This window comes from Neofelis nebulosa, chromosome 2 (genome assembly GCF_028018385.1).
Source record: "Neofelis nebulosa isolate mNeoNeb1 chromosome 2, mNeoNeb1.pri, whole genome shotgun sequence".
Lineage (NCBI taxonomy): Eukaryota > Metazoa > Chordata > Mammalia > Carnivora > Felidae > Neofelis > Neofelis nebulosa.
In genome coordinates this window covers 59,675,711-59,697,773 of record NC_080783.1, presented here as the reverse complement: position 1 = coordinate 59,697,773, position 22,063 = coordinate 59,675,711, and the positions used below count along the sequence as shown (strand labels likewise).

Here is a 22,063-nt window from a genome sequence, read left to right as displayed (position 1 = left end):
GCAACCAAAGCCAAGGCCTTAGGAACTTGCCCATGGTCACATCTCTGAGTAGCAGAGGCACTCACCAGTCAAAATGCATAGGCTGCAAGGGACCAAGGGTGTCAAGGGATAGAAAAGAGACCCTGAGAGGGCAGATGGAGGATGCTTGAGGCTTGCTGGGGCCAAATCTGTGGCTTGTGAGACACTTTAAACATCAAGTCACCATCTGGTTTAATCCAGGTGTGACATTGTCCATCATGGGAAAGCAATGGGGGGGGGGGGGGGGAGGTGAGGAGTCATGCTCTGGTGGAGCCCGAGCAGCTGGAGTGAGGGAGAGAGCGTGGCACAGGAGCTTGGGGACAGGGGCGACCTGCCCATGGGCACAGAAGGATTTCCACAATCTGTACACACATTAGTGTGTACCAATAAAACATGAGTCCTAGTTTAACCCCGTGCAGACACAGAGCATAAGGTTTCCTTATGTGTAGAGTAGGAGATTAAAAAAAATTTTTAAGTCCTTTGGCAACCTCTTTAACCCATCTCTAATGAGGTCCCAGATGTCTCAACGGGGCCACAAACCCAGCACATCTAACTGCATCTGTGAGGACATGGTCCCCCCTGTCTCTACCAGAAGGCCATCCTGGGAGCTCTGTTTGGAAGCTAAGGCAATTAATTGTCGTGCATGAACCTGGTGGGTAGAGTGATAGGGAGAGAAGGGGAGAGATTCCTAAAGCATTTCCCAAATTTATCTCAACTTTCACATTTGTGCTGGGAAAAACACACCCAATATATGACCAGCGGGGATAGCTCATTACTTCAATGTTCCAAGTTTTCAATCCGCTAGGCAACTTCTGAGAAAATGTCATCCCCCAGTGAGGGAGGGAGGAAGGGAAGGAGAGGAAGGGCGAGGGAAGGGGAGGGAAGGAGGAGGCCCACAGGAAGGTCTGAGGATTGCTACAGAGCCAGAGTCTCAGGAGAACATGATTGAAAACAAATCACAAGTTTGCCGCTTCAGAGATGTTAACCAAATCATGGAATAAAAATTTGTAATGAAAAATATGGGCTGACATATACATATTGTTTATGCAATACTCTGGCAATCATTCTGCAGAGATGTAAGGAAATCAGAGCACAAAAAGAGGGACATCCATCGCCCACACCTATGCCAGGCGAAAGGGGAAGGGATCTCTGGTTTAAATTTTAAGCCAAACATAGGGCACCTGGGTGGTTCAATCGGTTACGCGTCCGACTTCGGCTCAGGTCATGATCCGGTGGTTTGTGGGTTCGAGCCCTGTGTTGTGCTCTGTGCTGACAGTTCAGAGTCTGAAGCCTGCTTTGGATTCTCTGTGTCTCTCTCTCCATCTCTGCCCCTCCCCTGCTCACTCTCTGTCTCTCTCAAAAATAAAATTGAAAACATTTTTTAATAAAATAAAATAAATAAATTTTAAGCCAAACATCAAACCATTAGTCAATAGTGATAGGGTAACAGTGAAAGGTAACAGTGAAAACGGAGCTGTCTGGATGTAGAATCCACATAAAAGTGAAATGTTAACACTGCAAAGGTCCCAGTCATTGGCCCAGCTTTCACAGTGGTAACAAACAACACCGAGAGAGTTCTTACTATGTGCAGGCACCTGTCCGGATGCTATTTGGTATAACCCACTCAGCAACCCCATATGCAAAGTGCCAACCCCACACCCTGGTCACCAAGGGAGGAATTAAAAGGTCGTGCAAGTATGTGTAAGAGTCAAGGTTTGACTCCAGGCAGCCTGACTCCAGGAGTCCCCTTTGTTTATAATACTATAAACATTTCTTTATGTCCATGTCCCCTATGCTTATAATATTAAACACCAACATTTACTGGGTACTTAGCATGTTCCAGGCACTGTCCTAAGTGGTTATGAGATGGTATTCTCATCCTTTGTTTTTAAATGAAAAAACCGAGGCACAGAGAAGAGCTATAAATGACCCCAGATCTCAGAGTATGTTGTACAACCAGGGCTCAGAACTAAGTAGCCTGGTTCTGGGACTCATGGCCCTGGCCAGTGGATAATTGCCTAAGAAACACACACATCCGGGTTGAGGGAAAGCGTTCACTGAGATCTTAAAAGCATGAGAGAATCCCACTGTCTGAAATCTGATCAAGGTCATGCGTGGGGAAATTTTCCACCTGGCTGCCCACATTAGGGACACAGAATCATGGGAACAAGATGAAAAGCATACCTCTTGATATTTTTGCCACGTGGGCTTGGACCCCAGTTTAACAAACGAGGTACTTTGCCCTCGGTACCACGCTCTTGGCACCCGTGGGATGGTTCTCCACCCAGGTCAGGGCACCCTTGAACTCTTCGTTTTCTCAAAAAGATAGCCCTTCTGTTTAACTTCCCAGGTACATGAATCTGCCCCAACTAGTCCCACACGTAAGTGGATTCCAGCCCTCATCAGTGAACCTATTCACAGACTGACTGCCCGACCTACTCCAGCCCAAACCCCCACTGGATGAAGTCACATTTGTAGAAAGAAAACTTACTCTAGGTTCGGTTCTTGCATTTAGATGGGCCACCAGAAAGCCAAATATCTGGGCTGTGTTATCCTCCCCCACCCCCCTTGCAGAATTTCTTCCCTTGAGTTGCATTTGGATATTTTGCTATCAACATTTACCAAAAATCTTTTGTGAAGCCGTTAAATGAAACTCCTATAGCATCTGCCATAGGAAAAAAATTGAGGATATTGTCTACTGTATCACCCAGTCCCCATAGGAAAGACCCCATAACAAACTTGCTCTTTTTCAAGCTCAAAAAAGCTTTAGTCATCTTGAGGAAATAGTATGTTTTGTCACTTCTGAGCATGAACATTATGTCTTAACTGCCCATCCCTTTTTCTATCTCCCTCTCACTTCTTAAAGCTTCTAGGAAGCTCAGAGTCAAACTTGAAATGGAAGGTATGGACCTTCTTAGTCTCTACAAGAGGCCATAAAACTTGTAATCTTACCATCTCATAGGAAAAAAATTAAGGTATATATTATTTGGTGTAATTAAGGTGTATATTTATTTCCTTATTTATAAGTTCTATGCATGTACCTGATTATATATTATTAGCTGATATTTTATTTTATTTTATTTATTTATTTTTTTTTATAAATTTTTTTTTCAACGTTTTTTATTTATTTTTGGGACAGAGAGAGACAGAGCATGAACAGGGGAGGGGCAGAGAGAGAGGGAGACACAGAATCGGAAACAGGCTCCAGGCTCCCAGCCATCAGCCCAGAGCCTGACGCGGGGCTCGAACTCACGGACCACGAGATCGTGACCTGGCTGAAGTCGGACGCTTAACCGACTGCGCCACCCAGGCGCCCCTATTAGCTGATATTTTAAAGCACAATATACACAGAGGGCAAAGTTCACTGTTTATGACTAAGGATATAAATTCATATTTTAAAATGTCTTCTAATAATTTCAAAATCGTTTTGGCCTTTTCTCTCAGACCTCGCTAGATTGGACTGTCATCACACTTGCTCTTAGTGAAGCTGAGACAGAGCTTGCCCAGGTAGCCCGGGAAGGATCAGCAGATGATACCAGCAAGAAAGGCAAACCAGCAGTTTCTTTGCAGGGATATTTTGAAGATACTATCCTCCTTTTGCGAGGAGATACTTAAGCATGGGTAATAGAAACCAGAATCCGCGGAACTGGACGCAGGTGCACGGCAAGATGCCACAGGTTGCCAACGGCAACCCAGCCAGCCAGCAAGGAGGCTCTGCGGCATCTCTGGGTGTGGAGAGTCTGCCCAGAGCTCCGCAGACACCGTCCGGGAGTGTCACGGGCTGGCCAAGGGAAGCATGTGACAGGCGTGCGTTAAACGGGACGAGATCTCAATGGCTCTCATTTTAAGACGAAAAGTCTCTAACTAAACATTCTGATATGGGTGCTTGCCACACTACAGTTGATCTGATGTACAGATCACGTCCCTTCGGAATCCATCTATCTCTGTCCTCTATCTCGGTTTACCTTATCCTGGTCCTGACCTCCTAGTCATGTGCTCTCCTCTCGGTCACTCTATTTTTAGTCCTACTTACCATTATTTCTGGCCTGGGTCGTCCTGAAATCTTTTATGGAGTGGGAACGTACCTTCCTCCACGTCATGAGCAGGATGGATAGAAGAAACAAAGAGAAGGCTTTTTCTCAGTGTCCATATTGTTCACTTCAGCTAATGGTGTATTTGGGATTCTTTCATGTAAAAGAAGTCTCGGGGGTGAGTCAGGCAGCTCCATGAAATTATCTGGGACTCAGCGGCCTGCAGTCACTCCTAAGAGTGGTCTTCCTGTCTGTCATCTTCCAGCAGCTAGAGCTCCAACCACCACGTCCGTTCTCCAGGCTGACAGCAACAGGACGGAGGGGTGGGGCACCCCCAGCAGAAGGGCTCCATGCCGCTTGCCCTCGCACAGCCTCACCCAGGTAGGAGGTAGAGTGAGAGGGCTGTGAGGGTGGGTGAGAAACAGTAAAAGTCAGGGAGGGGTGCCTCGGTGGCTCAGTCTGCTAAGCTTCCTGCTTCTGGTTTGCGCTCTGGTCACGATCTCATGGTTTGGGAGTTTGAGCCCCGTGTCCAGAATCTCCCCATTTGGGATTCTCTTTCTTTCCTTCTCTCTTTCTGCCCCTCCCCTGTTCATGCTAGCTCTCTCTCTCTCTCTCTCTCTCAAAATAAATAAATAAACTTTAAAGATAATAAGTAAATAGATATGTGTCAGGGAGAATGGAGATTGGGAGAATGATAAGCAGTTTTCGCCACATCTGTTTTAAGATTCGAGATCTTTCAGCGGCTCCTGGGTGGCTCAGTTGGTTGAGTGTCTGACTCTTGATTTGGACTCAGGTCATGATCTAACAGTTCGTGATTTCGAGCCCTGCATTGACAGCACGGAGCTGCTTGGGATTCTGTCTCTCTCTGCCCCTCCCCCGCTTGCTCTCTATATCTCTCAATATCAATTAAAAAAAAAATTTTAAATAAAGTTTAAAAAAATTAAGGTTTTCATTAGCTAAGTAGGACTCAGTATTAGAATGGCATTCAGGAGAATCCTCATTCTAGACCATCACCCTGAACCTAATTTGGATCTTTTTTTGCCCCCCATTCAAAGACCCAGTATCAATTACCACTCAAAGGTATTTAATTTTTTTTTAATGTTTATTTTTGAGACAGAGAGAGACAGAGCATGAATGGCGGAGGGTCAGAGAGAGAGGGAGACACAGAATCTGAAGCAGGCTCCAGGCTCCGAGCTGTCAGCACAGAGCCCGACGCGGGGCTCGAACTCACGGACCGTGAGATCATGACCTGAGCCAAAGTCGGACGCTCAACCGGCTGAGCCACCCAGGCGCCCCGCCACTCAAAGGTATTTAAAGTAAGAATCATCCCAGGAATACATTGTCCACTGTAGAAGCCCTAGAAAGTATGTGAATGCATAGTTAACACAGATGTACAGAAAGGCAAACATTTTTTTGTCTAAGAGAAACCACAATGGGTATCTTCTCAGACACAGTTGCACATCAGGTTTTGCAAACTGGATCCTCCTTCAGTTAACTATTTAGTGAAACTTGCAGTGAATTGGGGTGGGGGAGACCTCCATCTTGTAACATGAATGATCATATTCTAACACGTCTGTGTCTGGATTTGAAACGTTCGCTTAGACTGTTCTAAGTTAGTGCCAGCTCTCCAGACTAAAACGCGGCCTCTGACACAAACCCGAAATGCAAGTGTCACGATGGGCGTCGCCTCCTGTTTGAAGTCTCAGCCACCACGTGTCTCCCAGAGACCCCAGTGGCGAGATGGTCCCTGGGATTTTGCTGCTTTCCCCTCGAACTGACTTCAAGAGCCAGACATATGAGCAGATGCTGAGTGGACAGTCTGCTGTTGTTGAACACGAGTCAGGGACAGAATTCATTGTGCAACGACGCACATCTCTCATCTTTCAGATGCCAAAAGTATAAAAATACCCCAGTGGGTCACTCACCAGAATAACATAGGCAGTGTTCCATTCATGAGCTCACACTGTGCCAGTGACATCACAGGAAGGCCTGTGCAGTTTACAACGAATCAACCAGAGACCCTAAAATAGACAGGCTCTCCCTTCCTGGGCCTCGCCCCTCCCACCAAACCTGGGGTGCTTGCTGGCTCGAGTTTACAGGAAAAGTCCAGGAACCTGGAGAGTTTCACTGAGCTGAAGAGTAAAACATGTTGGGGATGGGGGTTGAATTTAACTGTGTACCTTACGAGTAATGAAATCGCCACAGCAAAAGGTGTGGTTTCCAGAAGGCTGACAGGCCGTGAGCACATTCACTCACCCGCCAGCATTAACTCCAGTGCATGAGGAGGGGAGGGAATCTCTCCCTCTGTTGTGTATTTTCCCCCTCTCCGAACTGCAAGTGAAAAAGGAAAACTATAAAACCAAGAGGCTGCATGTCCCCTGAGACATTTAGATTTAAGCTGGACCAAGCACTGCCCGTGTATCACAGGCCACAATTTCACCCTGGCAGGGAAGTGAACTAAGTGACTTAATGGGTATTTTCCATCTCTAATTTCCATGATTAAAAGAAAGAGGTTGAGAGGGGTACATGTGGAGCCTATTGTGAGTTTGCCAATGAATCCTAATTTAGATCAAAGAGAGTCAATGTGACACTGAACCATAAACACCCTAGTGTGCGTTACTTCAAGGAAGTTGTTAGTGCGTCCCCGATGGCTATTATGTGATATAGTTGCACTCTATAGCCTGCACCCTTTAATTACTAATATAGAAGAAAATCCCATATGAGAGGAAGGAATGTAAATGAGACCTCTGCTCTTTTGAACATTTTATGCATTTGCCAAATGAAAATTTGCTGTGGACTTTGGTTTTCCCTGATCGCTGTTGGTAGTGATCATTTGGCTCATGGGATTAAATCCGAATTTCCAAAAACGATTTCTGATCAGTGCACAGGTTTTAGATCTTTATGGATGCTTTGCACTGAGACATGGATCATCAGAACCAGATTGGGAACGACGTCTTTGAAGTTTTCAAAGGTAGGGAAGAAGCCCTCTTCCGTTCTCATCTTTCCTCACGCTGAGCATTGCTCAGCGCGGGTCGAGGGGTACAGCTGAGAGAGGGACCTGTGGAGGCCAGAGCCTTGGTATCACCCCCAACTCGTGCACTATCCCCAACATGTGCCGGTAGCTCCCGTGTAGAGCGGCTCGTGCTTTAGGGACACGGGTCTCGTTGTTGCGCACGACCACGCCTGCTGACGTGGGGTTTGCTCACGCTAAGATTTAAAAGCACAATTTTAAGAGAAGGATGACCCCAAGGGTGCTCTTGAACAGCGCGATTTTAAAGATATTTCCTTCTCTAGGATTCTTCTACCCTTAGCCTATGGGCACAAAAAGAGGATCGACAACAACTTGGCACTTAAATGAGGGGCTGAGTGTAGGACCAGGCCTTGTACCAAAGCGAAGACACTCATTAGACACAACAGCGACTGAAGATATTAACCATTCCAGGCGATTTGCCGTGACCAACACTGCATCTCGTTCAGTAAAGCAAACTCCTGCTTTGCCATCTGTCTCATACTACAAAGAGATAATAATAATAAAATCGTTGCTTCATGAGTACACCAGGTAGAGGATAATTCTCTGGTAGACCACATCGGTGTTCTTCTCCGAAGGATGCCATATTCTCAATGAGGCAGAGAACACAGGGGAGAGTGCGTGATTATGCACAAACGGGATGCCTAAAATCAAAAACCAGTGCAGCATATGTCAGTATTTAAAGCCCCATCAAAGAAACATCCAACTTTTCAGCTGTAACCCAAATACAAATTTTCCTTACCCTGTCAATTAGCAGATTACACAACTTCTGTAGCAGGAAGACCATTCTGCCAGCAGAGCCGTAGTGTTTGGAATGGGTCCAGGTCAGACAGATGGTGTGGAAAAAGGATGCAATGAGACGTTCCCGATTGGCAGAGTCAACAGTTCTTCCGTGCGGCAAACAGAACCTTTGAAGGGCGGAGCCACAAGGTAAAGTGTGTTTCCCACACCGCGGGAGAAGCATGCAGGCGGCCAGAATCACCAGGGTCATCAGTGACTAGCACAACAATGGGCTGGCTTCAGGGAAGCGTCTAGAGAAGAAAAATAGGCAAAACATTACATAAACGGAAAACTTGTTCTTTGGCATGTAAAAAGCGCCGCCCTCCTCCCCCAACCCTAAGCCAAAGGGGCATAAAAAGCAGAGCTATATCTTCTCCAAAACACAACGGTTAAATTAGTACAAGAAAGCGTTCTTGCTGTCTTTGGAATGCTGGCTATACTATAAACAATCAAATGATGCACCCATGAGGGGAAGACAAAGGATATTTGCTATATTGTTATTAAATTCCACCTGCACATGTCACACTCTGTTTGCAAAACTGGCTCGCTTACCGACAGCACCCATCCAGCTGCACAGAAAAGCTTGATTCAGGAGCTGACTATTGAAGTTACTATGCATAGTAATAACAATAACAGCCCACTGAATTCCAAAAGTGAGCTCTAAAATGTAATCACTCCTTGAGGATTTTTTTTTAATTTTTAAGAATTTAAATTCCCTTTCATTAAGATCAAAGAAGCAAGGCTATTTCATTAACTTAAACATCTTTAGGTCAGTAAAAGTGTCTTTGTAGCTATCTCTTTATTTTTTTATTTTTTTTAAATTTTTTTTTTAATGTTTATTTGTTTTTGAGACAGAGAGAGACACAGCATGAACAGGGGAGGGGCAGAGAGAGAGGGAGACACAGAATCTGAAACAGGCTCCAGGCTCTGAGCGGTCAGCACAGAGCCCGACGCGGGGCTCGAACCCACGGACCGTGAGATCATGACCTGAGCCGAAGTCGGACGCTTAACTGACCGAGCCACCCAGGCGCCCTTGTAGCTATCTCTTTAATAGCAACCGGCCATCGTAAGCACCATCAGTGCACTTAATCCTCTACACAACCCTGCAAAGTGGAATGATTCTCATCATTTTAGAGGTAAGAAATTAAAGACCCAAGAAAGGAGCCTGGACACCCCCTGGCCGTAGCTCGAAGTGCTGCTATTCCAATACCTGGGGTCTGGCTCAAAACCCTGTTTCTCCATTCCCCTATGGTGCCCCCCAAGGAGGAAGTGAATGTTTGTTGCAAGTTCCAAGTCAAACTTCTGTCTCCAAACGGAGAAGTACGGGGCGATGATGTGTGGATGAATTGGCCCAATGCAAAAGAGCCGGTTGGATGTATGTGCTAATTTTTATTCTCGCTACTTCTGGGCCTTCACTAGAAATCACTTCACCGTGAAGTGATTTGTGCCCAAACACAAGTTGGAGTCTTACTTGTAGGCAGCTCTTCCCGAAGGGGATCCTGCATGACCAGGAACCCAATTCCACCCTGCCACCCGTCTTCTGCTAAGAGACAGAAAGATAGGCAACTCATAAGGTGGTCATGGTACGTCTGATCTTCACAGCGCCCTTCTCCACCAAACCCTGATTCTTTTCCTTCTATCTTTGCCCACTCACCTATAGAGGCTCAGGTCTCTATGTTGCAATCGCGTAGAGAGGAAAACACGGAGGTCATTGTCCGAGGCTGCTGGGCTAAGTTCTTTTCAGCTGCACTGGCAAAAGCAGACTCTGGGTTTTCTTTGACATGATCTTTTGCTGGAACAAAATGGGAGAGAACTCGCATGTCATGCTCTGTCTATAATAGCCCCTGATTAGAGAGAATATAGACCTGGCAACACGTTTGATGCTATAGAGACTTCAGAACCAAAGCAAGGTCGACCTGCCAAGCCTGGCATGAAATTTTATGACTAGGACCACTGTTTTACTTCAGAACAACTATAAGAAAGATGATTCAATGATTAAAACAGCAAGTAACTTGGTCGTCAGTTTCAAGTTTTCAACCCAGGTCCCTGCCCTATATCCACACCCTGTGAAGAGAAGGGGGAAAAAAAGCACAAAAGGCTCATAGAAGTAACAATTGCCTATTTTAATGTTGGCAACGGATAAATGACAATTATGTTGTTAATTGATAGTTATTCCAATGAGTTGTCATCCATGTAGATTGTTCAGATTAGCAATGTTGTTTTTGCATTGTGATTAAACCACTGAGTTGCTGCATAAAGGCTGTTGTATTCCATAGTAGACACATTCTAATAACCCAGAAGAGAAAAAGGGCCAAGCCCCTTAAAAGAGGCAGTTGATTTTTTAAAAAGGCTGGGAGATATAAAATCTCGTTAAGATGTGATTTTTAGCCGCATGCTAGATTAATGAAATGCACTGTTTAATTAAGGAAGTTTCTATACAAATGAAGTATTAATAAGACAAAAGGCAGTAAAAAGGGAGCAACACCCGAAGAGGTTTAGAACAAATTCACACCCCAAGACGAAATAGCAGCCACCGACTCTGTACCTTTAAAAAACAAAACAAAACAAAACAAAACAAAACAAACAACAACTCTACATCTTACTTAAATGTTTCTGTGGCTTTCCAGCGTTGCAAACAATTTTGAAGTTTGAAGTTTTTCTACTCTATAGGAGCTTCAAGTATAGCCGCTGATTAGTAACATTAAAAAAAGTGATCTCAAAGTCTGCAGCCAGCCATTCAAGAGGGCTTGACTGATCCCTCCCTGTGGCAGCTGCCCAAATCTTGGGTAGAGAAGCCTGTTGGAATTAAGCAGAACCTAGCAGCCATTTCATGGAATTTCGGCATGAAATTGGACAAAAAGCATCATGTTAAGCAAGCTTCTCTTTATTTCTTCTTAAAGTAGGTCCAGCCAACAAGGCCTGGCAATGACTCTTGCTAAATTGGGGTAATATTCCCCTTCTTATCAACTGTACATACTTTAAAAAAAGGAAAAACCAACTCACCTTTTGGCAGTCATTTGCATCCGTGCAAGTATTCCTACGCTTCAGTCCTCCACCCCTCACCTCTCTCAGTATTGACATTGCTGTACTACTGTCCCACTCGATGGAGCAGTGAACTTCTGTGGTTTTAACCTGCCCAGAATTATTTCCCTTTCTTCTGATAATTGGACTCTAATTTCCGAGAACCACCCCTCATCTACACTAATCCTTATGGTTTAGATGGGACAGTCTCACACAAACACACACACACACACACACACACACACACCCCGTCTCAGGAGTGGACATGTATCTCAGGCCTGACTCATCAGCTTGATCCACTCCTCTGGCCACAGCAAATGGATCAGGGATGAGCACAGAACCCAGCCCGGTAAGAACCAATCTTGGAACTTTTTCTGGAACTCCTAGGAAAGAGAAAGAAGCAATTTGGTCACAACTTTATATGTTTATACCAGGCTTGAGAAAATAGGTAAATATAGTGTAGATAATGAGAGTCCAGCTTCTCACTGTCAGAGAAAAAAGTTAAAAATAAGGAAAGAAAGGGGGCGCCTGGGTGGCTCAGTCGGTTTAGCGTGCGACTCTTCATTTGGGCTCAAGTCATGATCCCAGGGTTGTGGGATCGAGCCCCGTGTTGGGCTTTGCACTGAGTGTGGAACCTGCTTGGGATTCTCTCCCTCCCTCCCTCTCTGCCCCTCCCCTACTTTCACATGAATGCATACTCTCTTGCTCTCTTTCAAAAAATTAAAAAGAAATTAAAAAGAAATAAACTAATTTAAGAAAATAAGGAAAGAAGGGAGGTTAAATGAACCGCAAGATTTTTGGATTGATATTAGAGGTACTAGTATGAATTTGTGGTTTTTAAATATGTACCCAAATGGGGGCACCTGATTGGCTCAGTCAGCTAAGCATCAGACTCTTGATTCGGCTCAGGCCATGAACTCATGATTGGTAAGATCGAGCCCTGCATTGGGCTCTGTGCTATCAGCACAGAGCCTGCTTGGGATTCCCTCTCTCTCTCTCTCTCTCTCTCTCTTCCTCTCTCTCCCCTACTCCTCCGCTCACACTCTCTCTCTCAAAATAGATAGATAGATAGATAGATAGATAGACAGACAGACAAATAAATAAAATACGTGCCCAAATAGATGGATAGGTTTCTGATATACTCAGAAATAAATATGTGTGTGTGTGCATGAGCTAGTGTATTTCATAGCCTTGTTTTTGAGAAGGCCTAGACACAATGACACCCCAGGAATGATAAGCATAACTAAGCACCCAGATCTTGGGTTCCAAATACCATTCTCCAACAAAAGGAACCAGGGCTCCTTGGAGACATGATTGATTCTGGGACTACAAAAGAGAAAACATATGAGTCTGTTGCATCTCAAAGTGCTAGAAAGTTGGGAAGGGTTCAACAACAATGATGGAGGCAGGGTGCCTGGGTGGCTCAGTCAGTTAAGCGTCTGACTTTGGCTAAGGTCATGATCTCATGGTTCTTGAGTTCAAGCCCCGCATGGAGCTATGTGCTGACAGTTCAGAGCCTGGATCTTGCTTTGGATTTTGTGTCTCTCTCTCTTTCTGCCCCTCTCCCCCTCACACATTTTCTCTCTCTCTCTCAAATTAAATAAATGTAAAAAAAAAATAATAATGATGATGGAGGCATATCAAAAAGCATGAAAGAGCTTCCAATAGCCAAAGATAAACCATTTGAAAAACAAAATAAATAATGACATTATTGGATTGTATAATGACAGTATAGAATAAAATAAATGTCCATAAATGTCCACAGAATAAAATAAATGTACAACGTGACTAGTCAGGTTGTAATTTATAGAATAAAATAAAAGTCCATGTCCTGGACATTTATTGGTAATGATACCAATAAGTAATTGAATAAATATATCAATGGAGAAGAGACAGCTTTTTTTACAGAAAACTTCCAGCCAATAAATATAGATGGAATGAGGGAACTAGAAAATTACTATTAGAATAATACAGTAAAAATTGTTGCAGGCAAAATCAATCGATGATTTCCAAAATTAATGGGCAAAAGTTTGAGGAAAAATAAGATATTTGTGTAGTCTCAAAGTATCTCCCCCAAGATATGTATTAATTACAAAGGGAGATATTGTTAACTTTTCATTGGAGAAACCTGGCTGACACCATGTTAAATTAACATTACCAGTAATATGACATCCTGATATCATGTACCCCCAATATGATGGCCTGAGAAGAGTCTATATTATTTCTGAGGTATTCTTTTTTTTTTTTAATTTTTTTTTTTAACATTTATTTATTTTTGAGACAGAGAGAGATAGAGCATGAAGGGGGGAGGGTCAGAGAGAGAGGGAGACACAGAATCTGAAACAGGCTCCAGGCTCCGAGCCATCAGCCCAGAGCCTGACGCGGGGCTCGAACTCACATACCGCGAGATCGTGACCTGAGCCGAAGTCGGACGCTTAACCGACTGAGCCACCAGGCGCCCCTATTTCTGAGGTATTCTTAACACAAATGCATGACCTCAGTCTCATCATGAGAAAACATTAGACTCAAATTGAGCGATGTTTTACAAACTGACTGATCAGTACTCTTTGAAAGTATTAAGGTCACTAGAGACAAAAATGGTTAAGGAAATGTCACAGAATGGAGGAGACTAAGGATATGTGACATCTAAGTAAGACGCGAGATCCTCAACTGGATGCTGAAGCAGATTTCCATGGAAAAAAAATGGCGACCCTCAGTCTTTTTATTTAGATTGCAACTGTATTAAGTTCTTAGTTTTGAGCATTGTACTTTTGCCACCCAGGAAGTTAACATTACTAGAAGCGGGATGAGGGTATTCAAGAACTTTCTGAATGACTTTTGAAACTCTTTCACAAATTTAAAATGATTTCAAAATAGTTTTTGTACTATTTTGTACAGCATGGGGACTATAGTTAATGGTACTGTATTGTGTATTTAAACGTTGCTAAGAGAGTAGATCTTAAAAAGTCTCATCAAAAGAAAACAATTTTGTAACTATAAATGGTGACAGATGTTAACTAGACTTACAGTGGTGATCATTTTACAATATATACAAAGCAAATCATTATGTTGTACACCTCAAATGAATATGTTCTATGTCAATCATACCTGAATTAAATTTTTCAAAAATTAAGATAGCTTTTTTAAAGTTAAAAAAAAATTTTTTTGATATAGAGGTTAAAAGTCAAGGGTCATTTAAGATTACTGAATAATGGCGCAGGAGGAGAAGAGTAGCCAGGGCCTGAAAATAGGAGCTCCTGGATCAAGGTATGACTGAAGCTAACCACGCCAAGACTTTCTGGTTGTTTCTGGACAAAGATGCAAATAAATTTATTCTACAGAACAATAAATTTAAATAAGTACAGCAACGTTGGGAAGAAAGCAAAAGAGAAGTGTACAACAAGGAGAGCAGGTAAGAGTTGCATTCTACAAAATGTTAAAATAGTGTCATTAATATTTTTAAAAAATTGAAATGTTTATAAATACGCTTCTCCAGCTTGCCCAACACTTCTGAATATCACTTCAGGTTATCCACTGAATTCACATTTTGCCTAGCGATACTGCCTACCTAGTGTGCCTGAGATATGCAAGAAAACTCAGCCTGAAACATCTCTCTATTGGCCATGCCATAGGACATGAAATTCACGGTGTCCATTTCCTTTGGAGTTAATGCCCTAAAGATCTCTACTAAAATGGAAATCCTGTGGCCCAACATATAAAGGCCATCTAGGTTCTATCTGGAAGAGTAATAGTTTATCAACAATTAGCAACTTAGCACCAATTTATTAACCAGATTAAGCACTGCCCCCTCAGAGGGTCTTGGAGGAATGGAGCAGAGGATGAGGAAATTTTTTTAATGTTTATTTATTTTTGAGAGAGTGACAGAGACAGAGCGTGAGCGGGGGAGGGGCAGAGAGTGAGGGAAACACAGAATCTGAAGCGGGCTCCAGGCTCTGAGTTGTCAGCACAGAGCCCGATGCGGGGCTCGAACTCACGAACCATGAGATCATGGCCTGAGCCGAAGTCGGATGCTTAACCGACTGAGCCACCCAGGTGCCCCGAGGATGAGTACTTTTTAATGAAAGAACCAAGAGGGAGGAAGAATTTGAAGACTAAGAGGGAAGATCTGGATAATGTGCTGACACTGGAGGTCCAGCTTGAAGGTAGCAGGCGGAGAGAGGAGAGAGGAGCACAGACAAAAGGAATAGGGAAAGAAGAATGGCACAGTGCCAAGAACAAACCTGCCAAAGATGCCTGTCTGCAGCCACCTCTTGCAGTACTAATAGAATCATTGTTCAAAGGGCACATTAGAGGGGCGCCTGGGTGGCTCAGTCGGTTGAGCTTCCGACTTCAGCTCTGGTCATGATCTCATTGTCTGTGAGTTCGAGCCCCGCGTCGGGCTCTGTGCTGACAGCTCAGAGCCTGGAGCCTGTTTCGGATTCTGTGTCTCCCTCTCTCTCTGACCCTCCCCCATTCATGCTCTGTCTCTGTCTCTGTCTCAAAAATAAACATTAAAAAAAAAATTAAAAAAAAATAAACAAAAACAAAGGGTACATTAGATTATGGCTGCCATATACGTTGTGCTGGCTGTTCCCAGGCAAGGGGACAAGTCGGGATTGAAATCCAGCCCAAGATGCTCTTGCCAAGCCGTGAGTCCGGAGGGGGGGCGGGGGGGGGGCTGCATCTGCTGAGAGGGAGGCCTTTCCTGTCGTTGAGCAAATACTTCGCAGTGGCAGCCTTGCATCAAAATAATTGTCAAGCCCTTTTCCCCGGGGGGACGAGAACGTGTTGATACTTTCCTGGTGGCACAATCTCCTTCCACTTCCGGGGAATGTGCCAATAGACCTTGTTGCCTTTCACATCCACTGTGCTCCCAGGCCACTCCCACCCAGTCGCCCTTCTAACACTCAGATGTGTTTTGGAGGTGGTTGCAGGCGGAGGACAGGGGGCTCTGGCTGGAAAGAACTTTGTAGCCTTTATCAAGTTATTTTCAAAGGCAGAACTACTGGAGCAAAGTCTGTGCCGGAAACGTTTTGTGTGCTGGTCTATCGTTCGAGCTGTTCGGAGAAGGACAGTGACAGAAGCTTCCATGCTACTAGCATCCTCAACAAAAATCGCAAGTTAAACATCTTCATCCACTCTTTTTTCTGCTACCTTATGGACTGCAAAAAATACTTGAGTCGAAATTAGGGCAATCACCATGCCCTGTGAGTTATTTCTCCCTACTGTTCTCAGGACAGTGTTAATGTGCACGGCTGCTTCTGATATATTTTGACAAGGAGAAAGTGGCAAATTAGCTCATTATCTCTTTAGAGCAGTGCAGAGACGCTCGGAGAAAATCCCATCTGGCCTTACAGTATCTTACCTGATGAGCAGAACCAGCAAATGCTCACTTTTGTTTTGCCCAAACTCTTTTCTGCAGCTTTTTCTCAGGCCAGTAGTTGAAGCCAGCCTCCCTTTGGACCAGAAGTCATCTGCTGTCCCCTCAGGATTGTGGCCACTTCTGTAGAGCACCACGCACCCATGGTGAGCCCAGATGAGAGCCCAAATTTCACTAGTGAAGGAAGTTCAGGCGATCATCATTAGCATTTATTTCCTGGTTTTTCCTATCCATATTCCCAATCGGTGACGTAATGAAGATGCTGAAGATACAGGAGACAGCCACGTAAGAGCTTTTATCTGAGACACCATCTGCCCTGAAGCTCTTCCTCCCGAGAGTCTGCTGCTGCCCAAAATATTTGCATAGGGCTACGTTCCTGCTGAATGCAAGCATGTTGCTGTAGAAGGACAGCACATTAATGGCCCTTTCTGCAATCACACGTCCATTATTTATTGACCGCCTACTATATTTAATCAGGTCTTCCGCTAAGCCCTGAGGAAACAGTGGTGACCGAAATAGCCATGGGGAGTGTCATGTCCAATTTGCCATTCTTACCTAGCCAACCCTTTCCACCTTCAGTTTTTGTCACTCCGCCGGGAAGCCCTCCCTGAGCCCTAACCCTGATTTAACTGACCCTCTTCTATTCTCCCCTCACATTCTGTGCACACCCCCATGGCACTTAATGCTAAAAGGGAACCCCCAGTCCCCAGGATTTCAAACAGTGGCAAAGGTTAGTTTACATCTCAAAATCTCCTTTCATTTTCATTTCAGTTGTAAAGGACCACATAAAATAACTCTTAAAACGTCACCCTTAAGTGCTACTGAAAGGAGGGGAAAATTGATATTCATTGCGCAAAATCTGGAAAAAATAAAGTCTATATTGCTCATAATGGCAAATGTGGTTGTGGGTCATGAATCTGGTCTAACTCACTAAAATCCATAAAAATAGTTACAACTTGTTCATAAAACACCTCTTGCGAGACTTTCCGTAAGAAACTTCAGAAGGTAATGAAACATCGGATAATGGGGAGTGCTAATTGACTCTGGCAAAGCCCTGAGAGGCTCTGCTTCATCTTCCTTAGGTGCGCCATGAATACTGCCCCCACAGACAGGTGACTTCTTCACCCAAGTTTCCAAGAACCAATAGCCAAAAGAGCCAGAGCCCTTCCTACCATGAGACCTCTAACCTAGATTTTACTTTTGAGTTTAACATGGTACCTCCTCGTGTCTTCCTGCACATTCCTGGGTCATCAGATAGAGTGATTTTGGTAAATAGATCCTATAATTGAGAATTAAGATCATTAAGGTCTCCCAGGCATGTCCCATGTTCAAAATTTAAAATTGAAACCAGGCCTATAATTCATAGTGAAAGATGGAAAACCAAAGGGAAACTAAAGTAGAAAAGAGAAAAAATTCTCACACAGGCTGAGAAAACCCTTTCATGTCTAGCTTCTCTCATAAACTATGGAGTCTTGGGGAAATCACAGTATCTTGGATTCAGAAAAACATTTTTACGCTTTTTCTTCTTTGCATTAAAAAAAAAAAAAATCCATGATAGTCTTGGCCCACTTCCTCAGGTTTTCCAGACCCATGAGCCATTCTGCATCACCATGGCATTTATTATAATCTTGAGCTCTTGACAAAAGTAGAGGCAATTTTCCATCACGGTGAAACATTTGCTAAGTACTGACAAACACAATTTGCACATCTCCAAATGGAGCTAATTTTGACATGATAAAATAAAATAAGATTACTGCGTATTTAGGCTTCATAATGACCCATTTGATTTCACAAAATAATTCAAAGGGAGGTAGGGGAAATCCACCAATTACTAACTGTCAAAAACATATTAAGAGGCATCATGGCCAGTGTAAAGTTATTAAGTTAATCAACGGAAACTTCTGTTCTCCCCCCAGCCAATCTTCTGTTCAATATTGACTCTCTTGACAGTATCCTTTAATGCCTAGGAACTGCTTTAATAATCTTGAAACAGGAAAAAATAATTAGCATGTATTTGTAACAAAAGGTGTATAGACATTGATGCTGTAATTATAGATCATAATAGAGGATATAACTCAACGTCCTAAAAGACAGCTTGCCCGAACACACGTAGGAGATGATTTGGGGATGTGTGCAGGGATGGTGCAGTTGGGTACTTGGAAAATAATTTAGGCGGCAAGCAATGTGGTCTGCTTACCCAAACCACAGAGCGAATGTAATTAAAAGGGGGAATGGAAAATATTGTGGGTTTGCCCCCCAAAAATTGGGCAGGGACTTTTTCTGACTATAATCTTCTCTTGTTACAAACGTCAGCAGAAGGAAGTAGTGATGTGAAGAACATGAAACAATGGCAGATCTGTCCAGGCTATTCCTCTTAACTGCTTGGTGTGCAGACAAACAGTGAGGAAGACAGAGGGAAGTCTGGACAGTAAGGCTGGTAAATTTAGATACTTCATCCCCTTTGATAAAAACTCTGTACCAGTCCCCTTTAGTCTTCCGCTGAATTCAATTGCAAGAAAAAGAAACAAAGAGAAAGGAGATAGAGAAACTCGGGGTTAACATGAAAAGAGAAAGACCTGCTCAAACAAAAACATGGCTCGCTTCTTCTGTCTTTTCTGCTACCACCAGGTTCCTGTAAAAGTATTAGAGAAGCTCTACAATAGAGTACCAGGGAAGGCACCATGTTCTCTCTCATACAGTATTTATTTATACTTTATTCTACTTGGAATTTCTTTCTTCAGGAAGTTCAGATTTTACTTGAGGCTTTCCCATAGCACAATGTCTTGAAGAAAAGAACTAGGTCAGCGTAACTGGGTTGGATGTTACGATCTGACACCACCAGTGTCGGGCTTGAGACCAGAGGCATCGGTCATTCTTCTTTCGTTAAAGTCAGGTTCCCCGAGGGGAGGTAGTGAGCTGGGGGAAGAGCATGAGAATCAAGAGAGGACCCTGGTGCCGGGAGCTGGGGAGATGGGCTAGGCTCCAGCTGAGGGAGCCAGACAGTGAGTTGATTATACATACAGATGTGCAGAGCAGTTCTTTGCTTTGAGCGCAGAATGCCTCTTGCCATCAATTTATTTCTCCCTGGGATGGAAATTGAGACTAATCCAGTCTCCATCTTACTCAGTGGGTCCCATCTCCTCTCCCAACGGACACTTTGCACCCTCCCGTGGTGCGGCAAAGATACAATAGGAACATCTCAGATGGAAGGACCAGAATGCAGGGTCCACTTAATCATCAGGCACAGTAGGCACAGTACCTAGGCTCATAATACATTTAGGGGTCCATGCAGATGTTTTTAATTTGTTTTAAAATCAGGAGAATAATGAATCCAGCAATCATGCTCCTAGGTATATACCCCCTAAAGTTGAAACAGGCATTCGAATATTTACACGTGAATATTCATCGACGCCGGTAGAAAGGTTAAACAACCGAATTCCCACCAGTGGACGAAGGGATGACCAAAATGTGATCTATCCATACAATGATGCAATACTATTCGGTCGTGAAAATATTCAGTCACGTAACTGATAATGTTCCATTGTGGATGAACCTCCAAGATGTGGCGTTAAGTGAAAGAAGCCAGATACAAAAGGCGACATGCCGTAGAATTCCACTTACATGAAATATCCAGAAGAGGTAAATCCATGGAGACAGAAAGCAGATTAGAGGTTCTCGAGGGACTGGGTGAAGGAGGTTATGGAGAGTAACTGCTTAATAGGTACAGGGTTTCTTTTCCAGGTAGCGCTTTGGAACTAGACAGAGGTGGTGGTTGTACAACATTGTCACGAAATTAAATGCCGTTGCATCGTACATCTTAAAATAGTTCATTGTGTGTTATGTGAATGTTATCTTGATAGAAAAAAGAAAGAAATGAATCCAACCTGGATCATATTTACCTTTGTACCAATGTTATCATAAAATACAAACTTGTAGAAAATTTGTAAGGGAGCCCCCAACACAAGAGTGCCTGCAGCATACCGAAGCCATAATGCAGCCTTGACAGAATGCACAAAGCCCAGGTGCAAGCCAGAAGGAACATGAACTATCTGAGGAAGTGAGAGAAGCCACAGTGGCTGGAGCACAGCAAATGAGGGACAGACTCCTTGAGGAAGATGGTCAAGTCAGCAGGGGATCAACCATGGGAAAGACTCAGGATGCTATTGGAAGTGCCAATAAAGAATTTTAAGGAGACTGGTTTTTTGTTTTGTTTTTTTTTTTTTTTAATCCCTCTGGGCTGCTATTTTGGAGAGTAGACTAGTAGGGAGTCAAGAAGGGTGGTTACTTTGGTGGAGTCCAAATAAGAGGATATTGCCATAATCTGGATTAAGACAAAAAAAATAATGGCTGCTGGCAGGAGAGGTGTAGAGAGACGCATGGCTTTGGAACATTTGAATTTTTTTTTTAATTTTTTTTTTTTAAGTTTATTTATTTTTGAGACAGAGAGAGACAGACCATGAACGGGGGAGGGTCAGAGAGAGAGGGAGACGCAGAATCGGAAGCAGGCTCCAGGCTCCAGGCTCTGAGCCATCAGCCCAGAGCCCGACGCAGGGCTCGAACTCACAGACCGCGAGATCGTGACCTGAGCTGAAGTCGGACGCTTAACCGACTGAGTCACCCAGGCGCCCCTGGAACATTTGAAATATCAACAGGACCAATATGGGGGATAAGAAGGAGAAGGTGGTCAAGGCTCATTTTCGCTTTTCTGGCATGAGCATCTAGATGCATATGATGATGCTATTCATTAAGAAAGAAGCCACCTGGGTGGCTCAGTCAGTTAAGCATCCGACTTCGGCTCGGGTCATGATCTTGCAGTTCACGGGTTCGATCCCCATGTTGGGCTCTGTGCTGACAGCTCAGAGCCTGGAGCCTGCTTCGGATGCTGTGTCTCCCTCTCTCTCTGCCCCGCCCCTGCTCACACTCTATCTCTCTCTCTCAAAAATAAATTAAGACATTAAAAAATTAAAAAAAAAAAAAAAGATACTGATAGTCCAGGATTAGGGGCAGACATTCAGAAATTGCGTTTTGAACATATAAATTTTGAAGTACCTGTGAAACTTTCAACAGGGAGAACAAAAGGGTAGTTCAGTATCTTGGGTGCAATTCAAGTGGGGAGCAGAGTAGGGACAGAAAACTTGGTGACTGTCCATGTCCAGAGTAAAAGGAAATCCCCAGAATGAATGAGATCAAAATGAGGAGAGTAAGAGTCCAAAATGAGGAGAGAATTCAACTCAGATCAGGACTTGAGAAAACCCAACATTTAAGTGTCAGAAGAAAAGCTAGGAAAGGAGATGAGTGGAAAGAAGTAGAAGGAAACTCAGGAGGGCCATGGATGTCAAGGAAAGATACTGTTTCAAGAAGAGGAGGACACACAACTGACCCCAACACTTTTGAGGTCAAGCAAAATGTGAATGTTTAAATGTTACATGGTTATGCTGTGGAGGTCATTATCGACCTTTTCGAAAGCTTGTTGTTAGTGGATGGGACAGAAACCAGACGAGAGTAAATTGAGAAGAGGGTGGGAGAGGGGCATCTGGGTGGCTCAGTTGGTTGAGCATCCGATTTCAGCTCAAGTCACGATCTCATGGTTCATGAGTTCAAGCCCCGCATTGGGCTCTGTGCTGACAGAGCCTGCTTGGGATTCTCTCTGTCTCTCTGTCTCTCAAAATAAATAAACTTAAGAAAATTTTTTAAATAAGAAGGTAGGAGAAGAGGGGGTGGACAGAAGGTGGAACAGCTCTTTCAAGAAGTTGTGAAGCTGGAGGAGCAGGTGATCGTGAGACAAGCCAAAGCCCGACTTCACTC

At 43.8% G+C, this 22,063-nt stretch overlaps 1 long non-coding RNA gene across 1 annotated transcript; it reads right to left on the bottom strand.

The window, feature by feature from the left end:
- Positions 1-6,799: 6,799 nt before the first annotated feature.
- LOC131502762 (uncharacterized) lies at positions 6,800-9,619 on the bottom strand. The gene is made up of 3 exons (XR_009257169.1): positions 9,512-9,619; positions 7,820-8,108; positions 6,800-7,721 (listed from the first exon to the last, which is right to left on the bottom strand). It is a non-coding gene; the product is annotated as an uncharacterized LOC131502762 (long non-coding RNA).
- Between the last annotated feature and the right edge of the window lie 12,444 nt (positions 9,620-22,063).